General features: G+C 34.4%; 1 pseudogene; it reads left to right on the forward strand.

The window, feature by feature from the left end:
• Nucleotides 1-677: 677 nt before the first annotated feature.
• Nucleotides 678-22,057, forward strand: LOC123205617 (annotated as a pseudogene).
• The last annotated feature ends 412 nt before the right edge of the window (nt 22,058-22,469 follow it).

Raw genomic sequence — 22,469 nt, forward strand, 5'->3', positions numbered from 1 at the left:
GAGTTAAACCGAGCTGAAAATGAGCTGAGCTAAACTCGAGTCGAGCTGAGTTCAGCTCGAGTTGAGCTCGAGCCGAACTCGAGCCACTCATAAATAAATCGAACCGAGCTCGGCTCGGCTCAGATCGAATCCAGCCCTACCTTCATATTAATTTTTTTAAAAAAATATTAATATATTTTTATAGTTTTAGAGTATTTATATTTTTTAAATTTATTTATGTTTTTGTTGTATATATTAAGGTAATTAATATATAATATTTGTGACATTTGAAATAATGAGTTAGTTTTAATTTTATTATTTAATATATTTATATTATGTTTAGAAAGTATGAATGAAAATTTTTTTTTGTGAGGACAAAAAAAAGATTTTTTTGTGAAAAGGAAACGGATAATCTTTGTCATTTTTATAATAGAGATGAATCGAAGATTGAGATTAATATCTCTTACGAGGATGGGGATGGAGATATCAATCCCCTCCCCACCTTTCTGCATTGCCATCCCTAAACAGAGGGAATGCATCTTTAGTTTTCAAAGTTGGTGGGTGCTAGAGTTATTTTTGTTTAGGGGTGTTACGTGGTATTTTCGTCTTCTAAAAATTTAGTTTCTTTTTAAAATATTCGATAAGCACGGGCATCTCTAATTTATACAAAAAAATTCAGTCTGGGTCACTGGGCCAAATTTCAAACCCGGAAAGGGTTTATCTTGGTCTTCTTCCTCCTCTTCTTAAAACTCTAGAAATCAAAATCCCAGATTAAACTTCCACAAACAAACATTTCGATCAATTCAAGCAATGCCTCACAAAAACGAAGACGTTCGCTTCACTTCGTCTTCTGTCAAAGTTCCTCTCTTTCGTCCCCACTCTTGTCTCCCCTTTTTTCCCAAGCACTCATCAAAACCAGAAATTCGCTTTCCCAACTACTTAATTCACTCAAAATTCGTTCCTCTGAGTCGACTTTTGTGGCATCGAATCAGAAGGTCCATTTGGCGGCTTCACTCTTACTAGGAGAGTACAAGAGAAGGCTTCCTCTTCTCTGTTCAGCTTCATTGGCTCTCACTCAATCCGAGACGGTAGCGAATTCGCCGCTTCTATGCTCGGCATCTCTGTCGCTGAGTCAGAAAGAGTCGTCAAATCCGTAACTGAAGGGGCAGGCGCATTCACTAAGTCAGTTTGACGAAGAGCGAGTGTTGATAAGTGAAGTTTTGGTGAGAAACAAAGACGGTGACGAGCTTGAGAAAAAAGATCTTGAAACTGAAGCTTTAACGGCGTTAAAAGCCTGCCGTGCCAACTCAGCTTTAACGATACGTGAAGTCCAAGAGGACGTGCACAGAATCATCAATAGCGTCACTTTTGTTCGTGTATGCCTGTCGCCGTACACGCGTGACGGCATCAGATTAGTCTTTCAGGTATATATAAAGAAATATTTCCTTGAACTACTTTATTTTTATTTATCAGAGTTGTTCGTCATGTCATTCTGTGTTCTATAATCTACCGCCTTCGTCGTACAACCATCAAACCGCTTTCCACGTCCATTTACAAATAAACCTAAGCAAGGAGTTAATAATGCAAACACAGAAAATGCTTATAATTAATTGAACGCAAATCCAAAAATTAGTACGAGAATAGACTGGAAATTGTACTCAAAGATACTGTTCATTGATTCATAATGAGACAGGGAAGGCAGATGCACAAACCACCTCTTGGCTTACAAACTGAAAGTGTAATCGGAAGATGACAGAAGAAATTAGACTGACTATTAAGAGGTCCATACTCTCCACTTATGACTATTCCAAAGGTCAGTCTCACCCTTCACCAAAAACTTGTTACCAAATTCTGCATGTTTTTTTTCTCTCCACTCTTACACTTTATTCTCTTATCTTCCTGCTTATCAGACTGTCATGCTCTATCAGTCAGCAAAAGCCATATAGCCACACCCAGGTGCTATTAGAATCTTCCTGAAACAGCTCTTTTCTAGCCGCTGGTCACTTGCATTGTTCTTTCCGCTAGTGGCTTGCATTTGACAAACTGCGAGGTGCAAGTGACCCCTGCTTCTTAGCTCATGCTTGCGCATGTGCCTCCGCTTAATAAGAGATCACAAATCTGGGAATTTAAGTATTTTTACAATCCAAACAATGTCCCACCTACATAGATCTTCCAAAGTACAATAGGAGATAAGTTGGTATGAAGGAGCTATATAGGCTAGAACAGTAAATTATGGGCACTAGGTGCTATTAGAATCTTCCTGAATCAGCTCATTTCTAGCTGCTAGTTGCTTGCATTGGTGCTAGTGACCCCAGCTCCTTAGCTCATACTTGTGCGTGTGCCCCCACCTAATAAGAGATCTAAAATTTGGGAATTTAAGTATTTTCACAATCCAAACAATGTTCCACCTACATAGATCTTCCAAACGTCTAATAGGAGAGAATTTGTTATGAAGGAGATATACAAGCTAGAATAAAAAATTAGGAGGTTTAGCTCCATCTATCAATCTGATAGCTTGATCATTGGTTTGTTGAGCAGGTTCTCTTGATGGGCCATCAAATTGATGCTGAAAAGCCTGGAGTAGTTAGGTAATCAAGTTTCACATAGGTTATTCCTTTGGTAAAATGGTATCCTCTAAACTAACAAACTCAAGCCAAAAACCTTAATTGCCAGCCTTTACAGATTTCTAGAGACTTTTGAATGTTGTTTCCATAGTGATTAGAGTTGGGTCACGTTGCAATTGTCGTCGTTACAATTTGAAACACATGGTTTGTGTTTTTCAATTACCTCACACTTTACCTAGCATAGACAATCGATTCACCCCTAGTGTCACATCCACATTACCCAAATTTAAAGGGAAAAGATCTTGAGTGATATGGATACTATGTAAAACCAAATTAGACCTGATAATTTGTGTTATCGGGTCGTATTTGTATTTTGTCATTTCGAGTTTAAGTTAGAGACTTTTAGTTTTAACCCGACCCAAATTAGAATTGTGTCCAACCTGTTAATGTTTAGGTTGATCTGACACAACCCAAATTGATTCAAAATTGTCTATTGTTTTTACTTGCCTAAGTGTTTTTAGCATTTTAATTCATTTATTAAATTAACTCAATCTATTATTAATAAAATACACAATATAATATTTTTTTCTTGTTTACAAATGGTCTAATAATTATGTACCTAGACATTTAAAACACGTCAATAATTTTATTGACCAAATCATTTTTTTTTTGGAGAAATTAAGAAATTATAAAGAAAAAAAAAGAACAAAATGTGAGGGGCATACCCCAATCAAAAAGTCACATAAGACTCAAAATAAAACACAGTGGGCACACAAACTCCATAAAAGAACAAATTGAAAAAGTGTTATAAAAGACTCAAAACAGAATGAGCACGCAAGCTCTAGAGAAAACTAAGTAATTGTCAAATAGTTTGAAACTAAAGGGAGATCTCATGCCTCGGCTCCAAGCCAACAATCCTAGCGTGAATCACATTGAAAATGCTTGTAACAATCTCATAGCGATGCCTATAATGTTGGAGGAGCACTCGATTATTCCTCTCATATCATAGACAACATAGTATGATAGATAGGGATAATCGAGATAAAACATGTCTAAAGTCTCTCCTGCATCAAAGGTGTAAAGAAGCCCAATGAATCAGAGAGAACCAAGAAAAGCTTGACTAAGTCACAAGAGTTCTAACTTTGATTTCCTCCTAAATAAATCAAAGAAATTGTAGCTGAAGAATAGGTGATCATATGTCTCCATGACTGAGTTGCACAAAACACAGCTGGTAGAATCTAGAAGCTTGTGACCTTGAAGGTGATCCATGATGCACAAACGACCCAAAGTGGCAAGCCAGAGGATGAATGAGTGGCATGAAACATGTCCTGGGAACTAAAGTAGATGGTGCACAAAGTTGACATCTCTTTGGGCCTATAACACATTCTATGCGAAGTCAACCTTAAACTTGTCAGAGGAGTGACCTTTCCATACAAGATAATCAGAAACCCCAACTCATGGATGGGTGGTGACTGAGTTCCATATATGTTGCAGCTCCAAGCTACTCGACAAAAGAGCCTATGAACCATCTTGGATGATATCTGACACCTTGGTATCTCAAGGTAGACTGGTAGATGATAACATCCTAAAGGAGAATAAATCACACAAAGGACCTTGTGATTACCAATAATCAAGCCAAATAGAAGTGTCTCACCCATCACCAATGCAACTAACAATAAGGCCTTTACACCAATCTCTACTAAGAAAAATCTTCCTCCATGCCCATGAAACCTCGGAAGTAACCTTGATATGCCAAAAGGATTAACCTCTAAGAAGAACCCTATGAACCCAAGATGACCAGATGAAGTTGTGATTTGTGAGAAGCCTCTAAACATGCTTCAAAATTGTTACCTTATTCCATTCTTAAATCCTCTTAATCCCCAAACCTCCCTCCCTCAAAGGGTAACATGCTAACGTTTAAACCACCTTAGCCGCCAAATGTAAAAGTGAGGTGCCTCTCCAAACAGAACCTCTCAAAATACTCTCAATTCTCCACATAGTAGCTATTGGAAGAATAAACATAGTAGAATAGCATACTTGAAGAGAATAACGCTGATTTAATGAACTGTAGTTGACCAGCGTAAGTCAGTGAAGTTGAAGTCCATAGTCTGATCTTACACAAAATCCACTCAATCAAAGGTTGTCAGTCGACATGCTTAAGTCAAGTGGAAACCAAAGATTCTCCCAAATATTGGATAGGTAGCACACCCAACTGAAAGCCTAAAGTAGACTATATCTGCACATGATCTTCACTAACCCCTGACAAAAAAAATGGCTCTTCTCTGAATTAGTAACTAAACTAGAAATCGAAACAAACTCATCTAGAGAATACTTTATAACTCCCACAAAAACAACATTAGCATGACAAAAAGCCATCAAATCATCAACAAAGCAAAAATGAGTGATACTTGTTTGTCAACATCTCTAATGGTACTGAAAACCTAGAACCTGAGTAGTCTTTCGCAAAATACCGCTTAACCCCTTCATGGCCAAAACAAATAGATATGGTGTTAAAAGATCACCTTGTCTAACTCCTTTAGATGATAGGAAAAAATCATGCAACTCTTTATTCAGTGCAACTAAAAAATGCATTGTTGTCATACATGTTTTAATCTACTGAACCATTTGATCTGGAATGCCCATTGTTTGTAATGCCAAAAGAATGAAGTCCTAATACATTGCAACAAGAAATCGGTCTAAAGTCACTCATACTTCTATGACACTCCATATGAGGAACCAAAGATATACTCATGACATTTACACATCTAGGTAATCTACTGGTACCAAAGAAATGCTTCATTGCAACTCTAAACTCAACCCTAATAATATCCTAGGATTTCTTAGAGAATAAAGATGTAAACCCATCTATACTAGGAGATTTATCATTAAGAATAGAGAATAATGCATCTCTAATCTTTATATTAGTAATGAGAGCAATCAAACTATCTATTATATCAATAGGAATACAACTAATGAAGTACCTGAATGTGTTCTCAATAGATGGTTGTGTCGGGACACTAAGCAAACCTGGTAAAATCGCACAACCAAATTATCGAAATCCCCTTATTAGAAATGAGGGTACCCCACTCATCCCTCAGTCATGTGATCTTATTTCTGACTTGCCTATGAATTAAAAGCATATGAAACCAACTCCAACACGAACAACTCCCGAACACAAAACAACACCTCGAACAAATCTCAACTTCCCCAACTCAAAAACACAAATTCAACAATAATCATAACACAATTATCTAATAAGAGGTGACGTGACGAACAAACCAGTGATGAGGCGGTGGTGGTGATGGCTGGCGACAGTGGAGATAAGTAGGACGACCACCAACAAAGGAAATTGATGTGGCAACAATGACGAATAATGTAGTAGGTTTGGAGATGCAACTTGAAAGTCATGGAAAGAGGACATTTTGGGTTGTAAAAGGTGGACTTTGGATGGCTAAGGTTGGATAGAATGGTGTCGCCAACAAACGACATTTAGATTCTAACAGAGATGCCAACAAAAGGATTTCAATTCTGTCCAAGAGTTCAAAGAATTTTTCTCCCTATATCACGTTCTCATTATCAAATAATATAATAAAATATTTAAATAAAAATTAAGAATAATATGATTAATTACAATTATATGCAATATTTAAGTATTTCAATTTTGGTTAATATTTCCTTCAACAATTCTATAATTTATCCTTCAAAATTCTACTAAATTAACATTTCTCTAAATATTCGAGTTAGTTTGGGTTACTTTTGTGTCACTTTTATGTCAATCTTAACACTATCCAATTTAGTTTTGAGTCATGTCGGATTGATTTGAAATAAATTCTATGTCAAAAAAACTCAATTCTAACTGGATATTTTTTATGTCATGTTGTGTTAACAAATCGTGTTGAAAATCACTAGCTCTAAACCAATTGGATCTCTCAGCAAAGACCAACTCCTCTCACACCTTACGTGTTACCAAGAGTGACCTTGAAATTCTTTGTATTAATTAGAAGTTAAAGATGTTTAGCCAACCTTTAGGCGATAAAGCTATGAGTACCCCCGTAATTCACTAAGACGATGATTGATTGATTATGGATGGTTTCTTCAATCTTTATTGTCTTAGGGGACATAAAACCAACAAATTTTGTGAGACCTCCATTGCCTTAGCTTCCACTTCAATGACCTCATCTTCCTTTATAGATTGGATGTCTTCCTCCTCTTTCTCTTCTTGGAACAAAAAGACTTTCAGTTGCTTAAATCAACATATGTGATTTAATTTGTATTTCTCATTGCATCAAAAAAATAACCCTCGATCTCTCTTGGATTGGAATTTTGCAGAGGATAAACGCTTGTACCCATTTGGATGGATCGTTTGACGGATACTTGGAGAAGATTTCGATGTGAAAGAATGTTAAAGTGGTGTTTTAGGGTTGGATTGAGGTCTATAGGTTGTCAATCTAGAGTTTATGGCTGGATGTATTAGGGGAAATGTGTGGAATCAAGTAATTTGGTAAGTTATGGTTGGGGAATTTAAGCAAGTGGGTTGGGTCGAGTTAATAATTCTTGTTAAGGAAGATTGGGAAAAGCCCAAAGCCTTGCCACTGCTTATCATTAGACTAGGTCAATTCCTTTCCTTTTAAAGCCCAATTAAGCATTGGGCAAATATCATCACCTCCTTCAATTCCTTGGGCCTAAATAACCTTGATTCACTCTGGATTTCTTCACTAAGGTTGACGACTGTCGCTAGCCTTTCAAACTATTCTCAATAATTTGCCATCAAACTCAACTGTTGGAGCGAAATCAATTCTTCCTGGGGGGATCTCATCAAAGTTAGACAAATCTGAGCAATAATTCATCTTGTAATTCTTCCCAGCTGTGAAACGGTTGATTTAGTTCATAGAATTATAACCAGCCATGGGCAACTTCCTCGAAACACAGTAAAACTGAAGCTAATTGCTTCGATTTAATTAACATATTAATGTGAAAATACCTCTTTATTTTAGCTATCCAATTGTATGAGTAATCCCCGAAAAACATGGGAAGCTCAAGTCGATGTGGAGGTTGGTCACACCATTGGATCCTACATCACTGTCAATCTTGGTGGGTGATTAACATGCGAAGATCGTCAACCATTAGCCCAGTTTCCTGGCGCACTAAAGATTGGTCGACGATAACCATGGGGGAAATACAAGTTGGATTGGTGAATTTCCCCTTTTCATCCTTCGTCCTAAACTATCGAAGTTCATGCTTAAATCTAAGGCATTGAATTGTGATTCACCCTTTTCTATCTTCTTCGCTAACTAAACTAGCCATGAATATATGGATGTCATTTGTTTGACCAACCCACGGTAGTTATGCTCCAATTCATCCACACATCCTTCCATCCTTGTTAAAACCATACCCCACATTTGATTGCTCTGATACCAACTAAATACAAACCCATAAAATGCAAATAATTATTTGAACACAAATCCATATGAGTATGATAATGGACTAGAAATTTCACTCAAAGATACGGTTCATTTATCAATGAGGATATTACAGGGAAGGCAGACGCACGAACCACCTCTTGGCTTATAAATCTGAAAATGAAATCCGGAGATGATAAAAGAAATTAGATAGAAACTTTTGGCTATTCAACTGGCCAATACACTCCCTGCACCAAAAACTCATTAACAAGTTTTGCTGCTTGTTTTTCTTCTCCACTCTCACAGTTTATACTCTTCTCTTCCTGTTTAATGGATTGCCATGCTCTAGCAATCACCAAAAGCAATGTGGTCACACCTAGGTGCCAATAAGATCTTCCTGAATCATCTCCTCTCTAGCCATTAGTCACTCTCTTAGCTAGTCAATTGCATTGTTCTCTCTGCTAGTCGTTTGCATTTGACAAACCGCTAGTCTCTTGTGACCCCAGATCCTCAACCCGCACTTGTGTCAAATAAGTTTGAATTCCTTTTTTTAATGATATAATTTCTTGAAATACAAAAAACAAAGAAAAAAGAAGTGGGATAAAGACAGCCCTAGTATAATGATATATCAAACAGTCAATAAAATTAACTATATATTTTATTTTGTTCTTTTTATTTCTTTGACAATGAAAAATAAAGATTAAAAACCTAACTGTAATATTTCGAGAATGCATTTAATATAATATTCCAGCATTATTTTCTAAATTAAAATTGTATCTAAAAACATTGTCTGAAAACATTTTTATATGTAAATTTTTTATATTAAACAATTGTGTTTATGGAAAAATGTTTATTTTTTTAGTATGGCTTGATGATTGATATTAATTTATTGTGGCATAAGGTAGAACCGAACCAGGAGTTTCATGGTTTAGTATGTGAAGGAGCTAATGTTCTTCCATCGAAGTTTCTGCAAGATTCTTTTTGTGATGGTTATGGTAGATTTCTCAACATATGTTGATTGTGTGCCACATTCAAAATGGATTATATATGTTAATTAATTTGAATTTTGGGGTCAAGCTGTGCAGGAAAAATTGTCAATGTTAGGTGTTTGGAGGAAGAAATGAATTCCATTAACTGGTGGTATACAGAACGTGGTCTTTTTGGGTTGGTTAGTGTTTTTACCTGCTGATATTCATTACTTATGTTTCATTGTTTGTTGATATTCTTTACTTATATTTCATTGTTTATGGAAAAGTAGAGTTAGCTTATTTCAATATTAAAGTTGACCTCACCCAAGATATTAAGAATCGAAAATCAGATTTTGATTGCCTTCACAGGTATCTGGTGTCAAAATTCTCTCTGGTGGTGTAATAAGATTAGAAGTTGTAGAAGCTGAGGTCAATAATATTTCTATATGTTTCCGTGACAGGAAGACATAAGAATTCATGTTGAATTTGCTTTTTTTTTTCATGCACATACTAATAGATTCATTTTGTACGCAGACACATTGGCACACATAAAATCTTGTGTTTTATTTTCTATAAAATATTTGAAATTGTAAACATAGGATCTCTATGTGACATATCTGTATTGCTATTTTAGTGGTGAACCAACTAGGGGGAAGACAAAGCCTGAAAACATACTTCAGCAACTTACAACCAATAAAGGACAGGTACATCCCCGAATTTACTTGTAATTTGTGAGGAAGAGTGTTTTGATAAAAGGACTTAAACATAGGCATAATGGCCAAGACGAAATCCTATATGCACTGTGTAGTTAAAAAGGGTTACTGGAGTTACATTTTTTAGACTACTATGAAGTCTTTCGGGAAAACATTTAATATTAAAATTGTGAATAATTAGCCTAAGGTGAACAATTTATGCTTTCAAGTGGGTGGGCTATTATAATTGTTATAGAGCTGAACATAGGATGTGGTTTTGGGTAAATCCCGCTAGAGGATGTGATCTCAAAAGGGAGTATAACCAAAACCAAGATTCAAGATTTTTTAGGCATAGCTGTCAAGATAGCTGATTGTCAAAGTCCCCACTTTGCCTGGTTACAAGTGATCATTAATTGATATATCGACCCTCATTCTGTAAGTATTAAGGCTTTTGTTGAATTTCAACCGAAGAACAAATTGTGTTAGGTTGGCATGAAGTGGAAGCTTTTGGACATCTATGGGACTGGGCCAGTACTGGTGTATTCTCACCTTTGACTGGCACAAATGCAATAATGTTGACTTTCAGGGTTTTATTTAATGTGGGAGAACTTATTATATATAAGCACACAGAATTCTCTTCAGCTTATTTATCCTTTAAACTCTTTGTTACCCTTTCATTTTTTCACATATTTTTGTCGAATGTCATAGGATATGAGATATACTTTACTTTCTGTTTTGGTGTTGCCATCTCTTATTACCTTATGATCGGTTGTCAAGTTGCTTTTGTTTTTTATTGGTAAGTGAAGTATTAATGGTTGACCATTAATGTGTTATGATGTATCTCATGTAAATAATTGGTGGATTCTATGGAATGCACCAGTTTGTTTTCAGACTTTAGACAATATTTAAAACTAAAAAATTTGTTGGCATTTGAAATAATTCTTCTGTAGGTTTATAGTGTGTTTCAAGGGAAAAGAGATGTAGAAACAGTGCTAACTATGGGAATCATGGAAGATGTCAGCATTATTCCTCAACCTGCTGGAGGTGAAATAAAGTGCAATTGCATTTGAATCATCTCATACATGATATATGTTTTCAGATGTTATAGAGATATGTAAAAAGTTTGCAAATATTTTTTTTTTTTGGGAGTTATGGCTATGGTTCAACACATATTTTTTGAATTGAAATGCCCATTTTCTTTGGCAACATTGTAGATACTGACAAGGTTGACTTAATAATGAATGTTGTTGAGCGTCCTACCGGAGGCTTTTCTGCTGGTGGTGGTATATGAAGTGGGTAGGTGATATTAATTTAGCTAGACATAGTTCCAATATGTGTTACCTTATATATGTATATATTGAAATTAAAGTTTATATATTCATATGCTGATTTATCTAAGACAATATTAATTTTTTTTTCATTCACTTGCAGGATCACAAGTGGTCCTCTATCCGGACTCATAGGAAGGTGATATTTTACACTGCATCATCTGGTTGTCAGTTCCTAATTTTATGTTCTTCCTAATTAATTACATGTTTTATTCCTAAAATATTTATATATTCCTCATTGTTTCTGTTATGTAAACAAATGGAGTTCACACTATTTTTTATTTGCCTGTTCTCATTCAATTAAGAGGTTTTGTCTTTTTAATGCTCATAAGATTTGTTTGGGAGCCATGATAAATTCCTTTTCATTTCTGCAAGATACATTCACATGCATATCAACCTACACGCACGTGCATGTACTGCATTTCTGAATTTTTTCTCTTTTGCTAAATTGATGTGATGATGAGTATTTACAGTCCTTTCCTAATATTTACTCATTTCTATTGCAGCTCTGCCTATTCTCATCGGAATGTATTTGGAGGAAACCAAAAACTTAATATTTCATTAGAGAGGGGCCAGATTGACTCTATATTTCACATAAATTACACAGACCCATGGATTGAAGGGGATGACAGGCGGACATCTCGCACTATTATGGTTCAGGTACTTTAAGGTTTTCTTTTTAACTATAACTTTATTGATCGTGGGGAACTGACTATTACTTGAACTGATTTTGTTTGTACTGGAATTCAATAACTCCTGTTACCCTTGTCCATGGGAACCAACCTGACAATAGCAGTCCGACCATTGGCAGGAATAGAATTTAGTTGACCAATCAGGCCAAAGTGGAGTGGGACAGCAGGACTAATTTTTCAGGTAGAATTACCAATTTCTTTATCTAATAGCATGAACTTTAAGGATTAATGTTATCATAGCACTATGCAAACATAATATTGTTTTATTTCCATAGGTTTATTTTACAATTTTTTACAGGGATACATTGTTTACAAGTGAAACTTCTTTTGTTATTGACTGTTTTAGTTGCTGCTGTAAATGATGTAGCAAGGCCTTCTCTATGTTATGCTCAGGCTTCTTCAAAAAGTCAATTTTTGAAACTATAGTACATTGTACAGAACAAAAATTTTTACCATGTGATTGTGTTTTCCTTTAGTCAGCATGCTGGTGCCCGTGATGGAAAAGGAAATCCCGTTATCAAAGACTTCTACAGCAGCCCTCTTACAGCTAGGTATGCCTCCTAGAAAAAATATATCGCTGAACTAGTCATTTCTTTTCTAAGTTTATTGGTTGCCAAAACTAAATTTCTTATAGAGAAATGACTAGTATGATGAGTAGTTTGTATATGATTTATTAATTGGTTGCAAATAAGTGGTTATGATGCAATGGACTTGCTTCTGCTCTTCCTGTTGTGTAACTTCTCTTTTTTTTGGGCAGTGGCAAGAGCCATGATAAGATTTTAATTGCTAAAGTTGAGAGTGTTTATACTGGTTCTGGTGATCAGGGTCTTCAATGGTTAGTCATTTGGAACTCCTTTAAACTTTCTTTATTTACTGTCTGTGTGGACCATCATATTTGTTGTCTGTGCAGTTTGTTTTCAATGTGGAACAAGGACTTCCTGTTTTGCCTGAGTGGTTATTTTTTAATAAGAGTGACTGCTTATGTGAGAAAGTGTGTAGAAGTTGGTCTGGCCTGTGTTCTTTTAAGGTATGCTACCTCTCTTTTTCTCTTTCCTTTTTTTTTTTTTTGGGTTATTAAAGGCATAATTCAGATGATTATTAGTGTGGGATAACTATATTTTTTTAAATCAAGTAATCCTTGTTTATTGTAAATGAATCAAGTTTCTGTTTTAGTTTGCTAATTTGCATTGTTTCTCATTGCTAGTTTGTCCGGTGGGCATGTAGTAGGTAATTTCTTACCTCATGAAGCCTTTGCCATGGGAGGAACAAATAGTGTGAGAGGCTATGCAGAAGGTGCAGTGGGTTCTGGTCAATCTTATGTTGTTGTCTCCAGTGAAATCTCTTTCCCAATGGTAGGACCCCAACAAAATTTTATTGTGTTATATGAACTTGTCACTGCATGTCATGATGCATAAATCTGGTTGGAATTACAACACATGAATTTAATGAAGTTTTACGAAGGCAAGACACATGATGAATTCCAAAAGGAAAGGGTCAGTAAAGAATTAGCACATATATAAACAGCAAAACAGGCATGAATCTAGGCATTTATAAGGAATGTGACATATATGAAGAATAGCAAAGCATGCATAAATCATTTCTGAACGATATAAATTTAGGGGAGTGGAAAAATGCTCCAAAATTATGGTCCTTCTCCAATGTAGAAGGTACTTCAGTGCCATGTATTAAAATGGGGGGAAATTTTAAAAATTAGTCAAAATTAAGGGGGTCTAAGGAAATTGCCCAAAATATTTAGGTTTAAGCAAAAATGCCCAGATTTTGTGAAATGACGAAACTGCCCCTATATATAAACTCAGCAAATTTCGTTCCTTCCCACGTTAATGTTACTGTTTAAATTCAAAGAAAATTCAAAATTTCCAACTCTCCCACGTTCATCCGGATTTCCACTGATTTTCTTGGTTTCCGGCAACCGGAAATGGCAAATAAGATTAGTATATCTCCCGTAATCTTGTTTGAATCAAGTAATTGCTCATATTATTGAGATTTGATTAAGAATTTGCGATTTGAAATTTTAGGATTTCGATTTGAACAATACTTAAAATGTTATGATTTTTGGTTGTTTTGGTTGAATTGATTGAGGGGTTTTATGTTATACAACGTGTAGATTTGATTTATGCGAAAATCGGAGGCCGAAACAACAAAATTTTGGCCGAAAATGGCTGCGGAAGTGATCGGCAGTCCGACGTGGGAACAGTGTTTCCCACGTCAAGCACTTCATCCCACGTTCAGCAGATTTTAGGGGGGGTAAATTAGCTTTTTTAAAGTATTGGGGTGTCGTGGGAAAGTCGTTAGCCCACGTTGGGTTTTTTTGAAATTGGTCACATAAACGTGAGTTTGACGAAATTATGAAACAACCCCTGTATATAAACACAGCCAAAACTCACGTTAAACACAGCAAAAACTCACGTTAAACACAGCCACCATGTTCATCCCACGTTCGACCAGATTCTGGCGATTTTCTTGCTTTCCGGCATCCTCAAATGGCAAAGAAGGTTAGTATATCTCCCGTAATCTTATTTGAATCAAATTATTGCGCATATTATTGAGATTTGATTGAAATTTTGCGGTTTGAATTTTAGGGTTTCGATCTTGAACAATGCTTAAAATGTTTTGATTCTTGGTTGTTTTGGTTGAATTGATTGAGGGGTTTTATGTTATACAACGTGTAGATTTGATTTATGTAGAAATCGGAGGCCGAAACAACCAAATTTTGGCCGAAAATGGCTTCCGAAGTGATCGGCAGTCCGACGTGGGAACAGTGTTTCCCACGTCAAGTGCGTTCGCTCACGTTCAGCAAATTTTGGGGGTGTAACTTAGCTTTTTTAAAATATTGGGAAGCCAAGGAGATTCCTTAGAACAGAGCGGGTTTTTCTGAAATTTTTCATATAACAGTGGACCTTTTTAGAATAGGAATTTTTATGAGGGGGTAAATTGAGAATTTTCTTATCTAGGGTTTCTGATAGGGTAGTTTTCAAATTTTATATCCGTTTTTTCTGTTCTATGGTTTTTCAACTTTTAGAATTCGAATTTCAGTTCCGTTTTTTCAAATTTCACCGTTTTACGAGATATCGACTCGTATTTTTCAGATTTCTGAAAGATTTTTCGATTGTTGCTATTCTAGCGTATTTCAACTTTTAGAATTCGAATTTCAATTCCGTTTTTTCGGATTTCACCGTTTTACGAGATATCGACTCGTATTTTTCAGATTTTCGAAGGATTTTCCGTTTGTTGCCATTCTAGGGTTTTTCAACTTTTAGAATTCGAATTTCAGTTTCGTTTTTTCAGATTTCACCATTTTACGAGATATCGACTCGTATTTTTCAGATTTCTAAAGGATTTTCTATTTGTTGTCATTCTAGGGTTTTTCAACTTTTAGAATTCGAATTTCAGTTTCGTTTTTTCAGATTTCACCATTTTACGAGATATCGACTCGTATTTTTCAGATTTCTGAAGGATTTTTTTATTGTTGCCATTCTAGGGTTTTTCAACTTTTAGAATTCGAATTTTAGTTCAGTTTTTTCGAATTTCACTGTTTGACGAGATATCGACTCGTATTTTTCAGATTTTCGAAGGATTTTTTGTTTGTTGCCATTCTAGGGTTTTTCAACTTTTAGAATTTGAATTTCAGTTTCTTTTTTCAGATTTCACCGTTTTACGAGATATCGACTCGTATTTTTCAGATTTTCGAAGGATTTTTCGATTGTTGCCATTCTAGGATTTTTCAACTTTTACAATTCGAATTTCAATTTTGTTTTTTCGAATTTCACCGTTTTACGAAATATGGACTTGTATTTTCCAGATTTTTGAAGGATTTTTTATTGTTGTCATTCTAGGGTTTTTCAATTTTTAGAATTCGAATTTCAATTCTGTTTTTTTGAATTTCATCATTTCAGGATTTATCAACTCATATTTTCTTATTTTCAGTCGATTTTTCGATTGTTAACCTTCTATAGTATTTCAACTTATAGAAATCAAATTTAATTGCAGTTTTTCCGAATTTCACCTTTCTTGGCTATATCAACTCGTATTTTCTAGATTTTCGATCGATTTTTCGTTTCTTAACATTCTATGGTAGTTGAACGTGTATAATTCGAATTTCAGTTTCATTTTTTCGAATTTCACTGTTATCAGGCAGTTAAATCTTGTTTTTTAAAGTTTCTCATTTCCTTTTTGATTATTTGGTATTTTTCATCTTTTTATGTTTTTTTCACGTATACATTTGTTTACATATTTGTTTTTACGCATGTTTAACGAATTTTTTATATTGTTTCAGGATATTTCTCGCAAAATAAGACGGGTTGACAGCGAGCTGCGAATGTATATTTATCGTTGTATTTTCACTGTATCGATTAGCTCACGGATGTATATTTATCGTTATTTCTATGTTTAGATGTATATATTTATTGTATGTGCATATGTGTATGATATACTTTATTTGTGGTTATATATGGATGTGTATCGTATTTGATTTCATTTTTTAAATAATCTTATCATGAAAAAACAATAAAAACGTATGATTACTCAAACATTTACACACTTGAAACAATTAGAGAAAATAAAGTAATACTGAAATAACTCATATGAAACACTAAATTTATTACATCAAATGACAATACAATTACACATTTGAAACAATAATAAAAATACATCGGTTACATAAAACTGAAGTACAACAATGAAGAATCATATAACAAACAAAATTGAGTATAAGCATGTCAAGATCTCGTTCATTTGCCTTTTGTATGTGAACGCTGGGGGGCGGAGCTCGGGACCGGTGTTGGGGATTTACATTGAGTTCGTGTATGCCCCAGTTCATGGATGTCGATCGGAGATTATTGCAAGCTCAGAGAGGTCAGGGATGCATTCTTTAATTCTCATAAGAAACCAACACCACGTGTCATGATCTTCTTTTTTGCCGACACCGAAACCAATAGGGTATATTTGATTATTACCATCAAGAGCCACCGCAATAAATAAATGCCCTAGATATCGACCTTTAAGGAAAGTAACGTCAATGCAAATAACGGGGCGAAGATATTGACTAAACACACGAACGGAACATCCTAACGCCATGAAAAAATTTGTAAATCGATGCTCATCATCTGTTTCAATAGCAGTAACGGTGCCCGGATTAGTACGTTGTAAATTGTAACAATAATCTGATAACAGCATAAAAGATTCCTCCGGTGAACCCCTCAATGAATTAATAGCCCAATTTCTTGTCCGCCAAGCCTGTAAGTAGGAAATATCAATTTTATATCGGTCGGCGATGTCTACAATTATTTCTTTAGGCCGATAAATTCGATCAATCATCACAAACTTTGATCTCATTAATTGACCTAAAGCTCGAGCGCCAGCTTGTCTGTGATGTGGCAAGATTTGATCAACTAAACATGTGTGGGTAGGATTGATAGAGTTGATACCCCACACATCACCAACAGTGGACTTGGTTGCATGTATATACCACTTACAATTTTCGACCGTGCACTTAATTTCCCACCGTTTCTTGTCAGACTTTTTGACATCAAATTGAAATCCTTTCAGTAAGGCGAATTGCTTCACAGCGTCTTTCAATTGGACTTTATTATTAAAAATATCCCCTATCTTGACACCATGCTCCTCTCGGATCGATCTGAAACTACCTGATGATGCTGATGACTGTGGAGGAAAATCAGGAAGCCACCTAAATGGATCAGTGGGGACATTGTCAAAAAATGGCCCAGAATAATTTCCACCACCTGAAATAGGATCTTCAAGCTGTAAACTATCCATACTCTCGGTAACTGATGCCATATACTCAGGCTCTACATCTTCTGAAGGAATGTCGGGCATATCATTTCCATCAAAGTCACCCCAATAGGGAACTATATCTTTTTCTCCATGAGCCCATGAGTTTGCAATATACAACGGGTCATTACTGAAATCAATCAACTTTTCCAAATCATATTTTTTTTTGACCCAACTACTTTCGTTTTCATCTTCATCTTCATCTTCATCCTCCTGTCCTTCAATTGGGGTACATGTAACAAATACAGGAATACATTCTTGAAAGTACTGGGACATATCAAGAAGACCCTGGACATCTTCATCATTTTGGATCTGGATGGGGCCGTCAAGCTCAATTTTTCTTGGCTTCATTGATACTTGAATGTAGTTTTTCATTGGATCAATACTGCAAGACTCCGTCAAAAGCTCAATAAATCCCTCGAATGTTATTCCATAAGGGATTTTAATCAATTGTTTGGCTCCTTCAACATATTTCATTGTGTTGTTGCGACCTTGAATCCATTCTCCCTGATAACGAACTGATGCATAACCATCCATTTTAATTATGAATCCTGCAATGACCAGTTTTTGAAGATAATTATTCATTTATAATAAAAAAATCAATAATAACTATGAAAAACAGTCGTACAATTATTAATAATTAAGAAAAACTCATAATATTTTTCTAATAATTTATTTATCCCCCTATAATTATTTGACAATTTATATAACACTTTCGTATGTTATTTTACCCCTCAAAATGCATCTATCTGTTTGTAACGTTCCATTTAAAACGTTTTTATAATATCTATATTTTGAAATAGATATTCAAATTCTATACTTTGAAATGCTTTAAAATGTCAATAATAAAAAATTTCTTCAAAAATCTGGAAAATACTAATGGATATATCTTAAAACGATAAAATTCAAAAAAACAGAACTGAAATTCAAATTCTAAAAGTTGAAATACCCTAGAATGGTAATAATCGAACAATTCTTTGAAAATCTGAAAAATACAAGTTGATATATCCTAAAACGGTAAAATTCAAAAAAACAGAATTGAAATTTGAATTCTAAAAGTTGAAATACCCTAGAATAACATCAATCGAAAAATTCTTCAGAAATCTTAAAAATACGAATCGATATATCCTAAAGGGATGAAATTCGAAAAAACAGAACTGAAATTTGGAATCTAAAAGTTGAAATACCCTAGTATGACAACAATCGAAAAATTCTGTAATAATCTGGAAAATGTCAATTGATATATCCTAAAGGAGTGAAACTCGAAAAAACCTATAATTTCAATTATAATGCGTCTACCATATTTAATATGAAAATGCGCCCTAATTTTAATAATATTTCATTTGACATTTTAGAAAAAGTAATTAAATAAATAAATATCAAAATGCCTTTATAATGTCAAATATCTAAAAACCCCCCATATTATCTTAAATTACATTTAACCCCCTATACTTATGAAGCATTGTATTTAAACCCCATATTATGGCATAAAAACTAAATTTAACAAATGAAATTAAGTTTTAGACTAAGATTGACATAAATACCTTTTTTTGATAAATAGTATTTTTTCGAGTCGAATACAGAAATACGAACTTCTTCTATCCGAACGAATCCCTACTAATTGATGTTGAATAAAAATGAAAGTGAGAGTGAGTGTTTGAGTGATATGAGAAGTGTGTGTAAATAAAGGGAGTGAGGAGGGTTTATATAGATGAGAGGAAGGATAATTTTGACATTTTAGAAAAAGTAATTAAATAAATAAATAAATAAATATCAAAATTTCTTTATAATATAAAATATCTAAAAACCCCCCATATTTATCCTAAATTACTTTAACCCCCTATACTTGTGAAACATTGCATTTAACCCCCATATTATGACATAAAAACTAAACTTAACAAATGAAATTAAGTTTTAGACTAAGATAGACATAAATACTTTTTTTTGATGAATAGTGTTTTTTCGAGTCGAACACAGAAATACAAACTTCTTCCGTCCGAACTAATCCCTACTAATTGATGTTGAAAAAAAATGAAAGTGAGAGTGAGTGTTTGAGTGATATGAGAAGTGTGTGTAAATAAAATGAGTGATGAAGGTTTATATAGATGAGGGGAAGGGTAATTTTGACATTTTAGAAAAAGTTTGAAATAAATAAATAATTATGAAAATGCCTTTACAATGTAAAATATCCAAAAACCCTTCATATTTATCTAAAATTATTTTAACCCCCATAATGAGTGAGGGGAGTTATATAAATGAAGGGAAGGGTAATTTTGATATTTTAGAAAAAATTTGAAATAAATAAATAAATATCAAAATGCCTTTATAATGTAAAATATCCAAAAACCCCTCATATTTATCTAAAATTACATTAAAACCCTATAGTAAGTCGGAGAGTTATATAAATATGAGGGGAAGGGTAGTTTTGGTATTAAAAAAAGTCATAGGCATTTTTTTTTGGAACAGTGATTTTGGGCATTTTGGCTTGGAAATAGTGATTTTGGGTATTTTTGCTTAATGGGAGGGCATTTTGGCCATTTTTTTAAATTTCCCTAAAATGGGACTTGAACTAAATTAATGGAATGTAATGGTTGCTGAGTTAAGCTCAAGATAATGTTACTGGTCAACTGATGGTGCCAGTTAGAATCTAGGAACCTGACAGTTTTCTTTTTACAATATTCATATATAATGAGGGGCAATTGAAGAGTGTGGTTTTTAAGAATTATATGTGAGGTAAAATTATTTCAGGGTGGTATTAGATTTGCCTTTACTATTTAGTTACAAGGACAGTTTCGTGTGCTATCATTAAGACAGGCTAAGACCTTTCTGGTTGAGTGTTAATCTCAGATATAAATTTTACCTACATGGTTTTTATGCGTAGTTTTTTTTTTTCCCTAATGAAATGTTCTTGTTATTACTTGGTTAAATAGGTAACAATTTAAAAAACTTCTGAAAACTAACTATGATCACTTAATTTTCTGAATTCACGGCTAAAACTTAAATTAATGTGTAAAGATAGTGCATAATAATTTGTCACCAAAGGGTTATGTAACAATTTTTTTTTTCTATATATGGTTTGATTGCGGTAATGTTTGTTAAATATATTCAAAATAGCGAAATCAGTGATGGGGTTACCATGCACAAGCATATATCATTTAGTAGGATCGGAGTGGTTAGAAAATAGTCATAGGAGGGGCCAACAACGTAATTATATTCTGAAGAGCTTGTCTGCAATTTAATAAACAGAAGCCCTGTAATCTAAAGAGTGGTCCATCCTCTTCACTCCATATTCAGTGTCAAGTTTCCTTCAATGTAAATGACAAATTTTACTGAGGTTTTTGTGGTTTGAAGGTTTTATGAGTTTCAAAGAATGACCATAAACAGTTTAGAATAGTGTAAGTTACTTCAGAGCTGAGGATTTTGCCTGAGATGGGTGAAAATAGAACAGGATTGATGATCTCTGTGTATGATGCTTCCCTCTAAAGTTTCTGTTTCCCTCCAGAGTTTATCTGTTATCTGTAAGTAATAATTTTGCATGTTGACCCTTCAATACATTTTGTTTTGCAGTTGGGGCCAGTGGAAGGGGTTATCTTTTCAGACTATGGAACAGACCTCGGATCACGCCCCACTGTGCCTGGTAGGTTTCTTTATAGTTTTGACCCACTATTTATCATGTTCTACAGTTGGGTGAGTGGGAAGAGTCATCTTTCAAGATATTTTTCTGATCTTGTGGTCTGATTCCTTTATTTTCCTTCTTCATTAAGTGATCCTACTGGGGCAAGATTGAAACCTGGTAGTGGATATGGATATGGGTTTGGTATCCGTGTTGACTACTCCCCTTTGGGGCCTTCGCGACTTGAATACGCATTTAATGACAGACAAAGAGGTTTCACTTTGGGGTTGGCCACCGAAATTGAAGTCCGTTCCTACATCCTAATATTCTTATGTGGGTTCCACTTATCCATCACTGATGCAGTTGGTTGTCTTCAATCTTCACTGCTGTCATGACCATTGCCTGGAATAGCACCCAGTGGTATCTTTATGTTATCGATGCAAAATTAGTTGAATTGCTTTTTGGCAGCTATTGGTATAATCTCTCTTCTGTAGATGCATTTGAAGAGCCTTGCTATGTCCAGCGTCAATGTTGTTCAGGGTAACAGTGACTGCCTCCCATCCCCTCGACAGTGAAATGAAACATTGGTGTTCTTAAAGTTCATTTTCTCTTAAACAGCATGTGGCAAGCTTTACTCAGGGCAAGATTTAGTTTTCACTTTTCAACCATTATTTTCAGGTTTTTGAATCATAAAAGTGGTCTTAAGCTGTTATTAGGTTTCTTTCCTTGCCATAAAAACACTGTTGTTAGGTTTCTTTCAGGCAAGCATTGTTTTTTTTTTTTTTTTTTCTAAATAATTAATTAAAGGGTTTCACAAAAATGATCAAGCAAGCATTGTTGCTCGATGTGGATAGCGTGAGCTTGATAATACTCACCGCTTGGCTGAAGATTTATTGTTAGAACCAGAAGTTAGTAGTTCCAAATACTACATTATTAATATGTAGTGTCAGACTATGCTAGAAGCATTTACTACTGGACTGGCGTTTAACAGTCTAATTAAAGCATGTTAAACCATATTGGAAGATGTTAAGCTTGATGTTCTTGCGCATTTTAGGTATTCTTTTTCTTGTAATTTTCCATTAATGTCTTGAATCATGTGGTTTTATGACTGAATTTATCCTTTAAACAGACTTAATAGTTTTGGGAATTAAGATTAGTAAAGTTGTTTACCCATGTTTAGGCATGGGTTTAAAAATTGGATCAAATTGGTAAATCCGACCAGTTGAACCATTAACAACTAATCAAACCGATTGAACTATGTATGAAACTGGATTTGACTCGATTAGTATAAAAAAAAAATGATTTTTTATTTAAACCAAAATTTTATTTAACATATTTGAATAGACATACTATTAAAGTAAACTTATTTTAATATTAAATAAGTTAAATTATATATTTACTTATAAGTTATATAAAAAAAAATTTA

The sequence above is a fragment of the Mangifera indica genome, unplaced genomic scaffold (assembly GCF_011075055.1).
Source record: "Mangifera indica cultivar Alphonso unplaced genomic scaffold, CATAS_Mindica_2.1 Un_0010, whole genome shotgun sequence".
Lineage (NCBI taxonomy): Eukaryota > Viridiplantae > Streptophyta > Magnoliopsida > Sapindales > Anacardiaceae > Mangifera > Mangifera indica.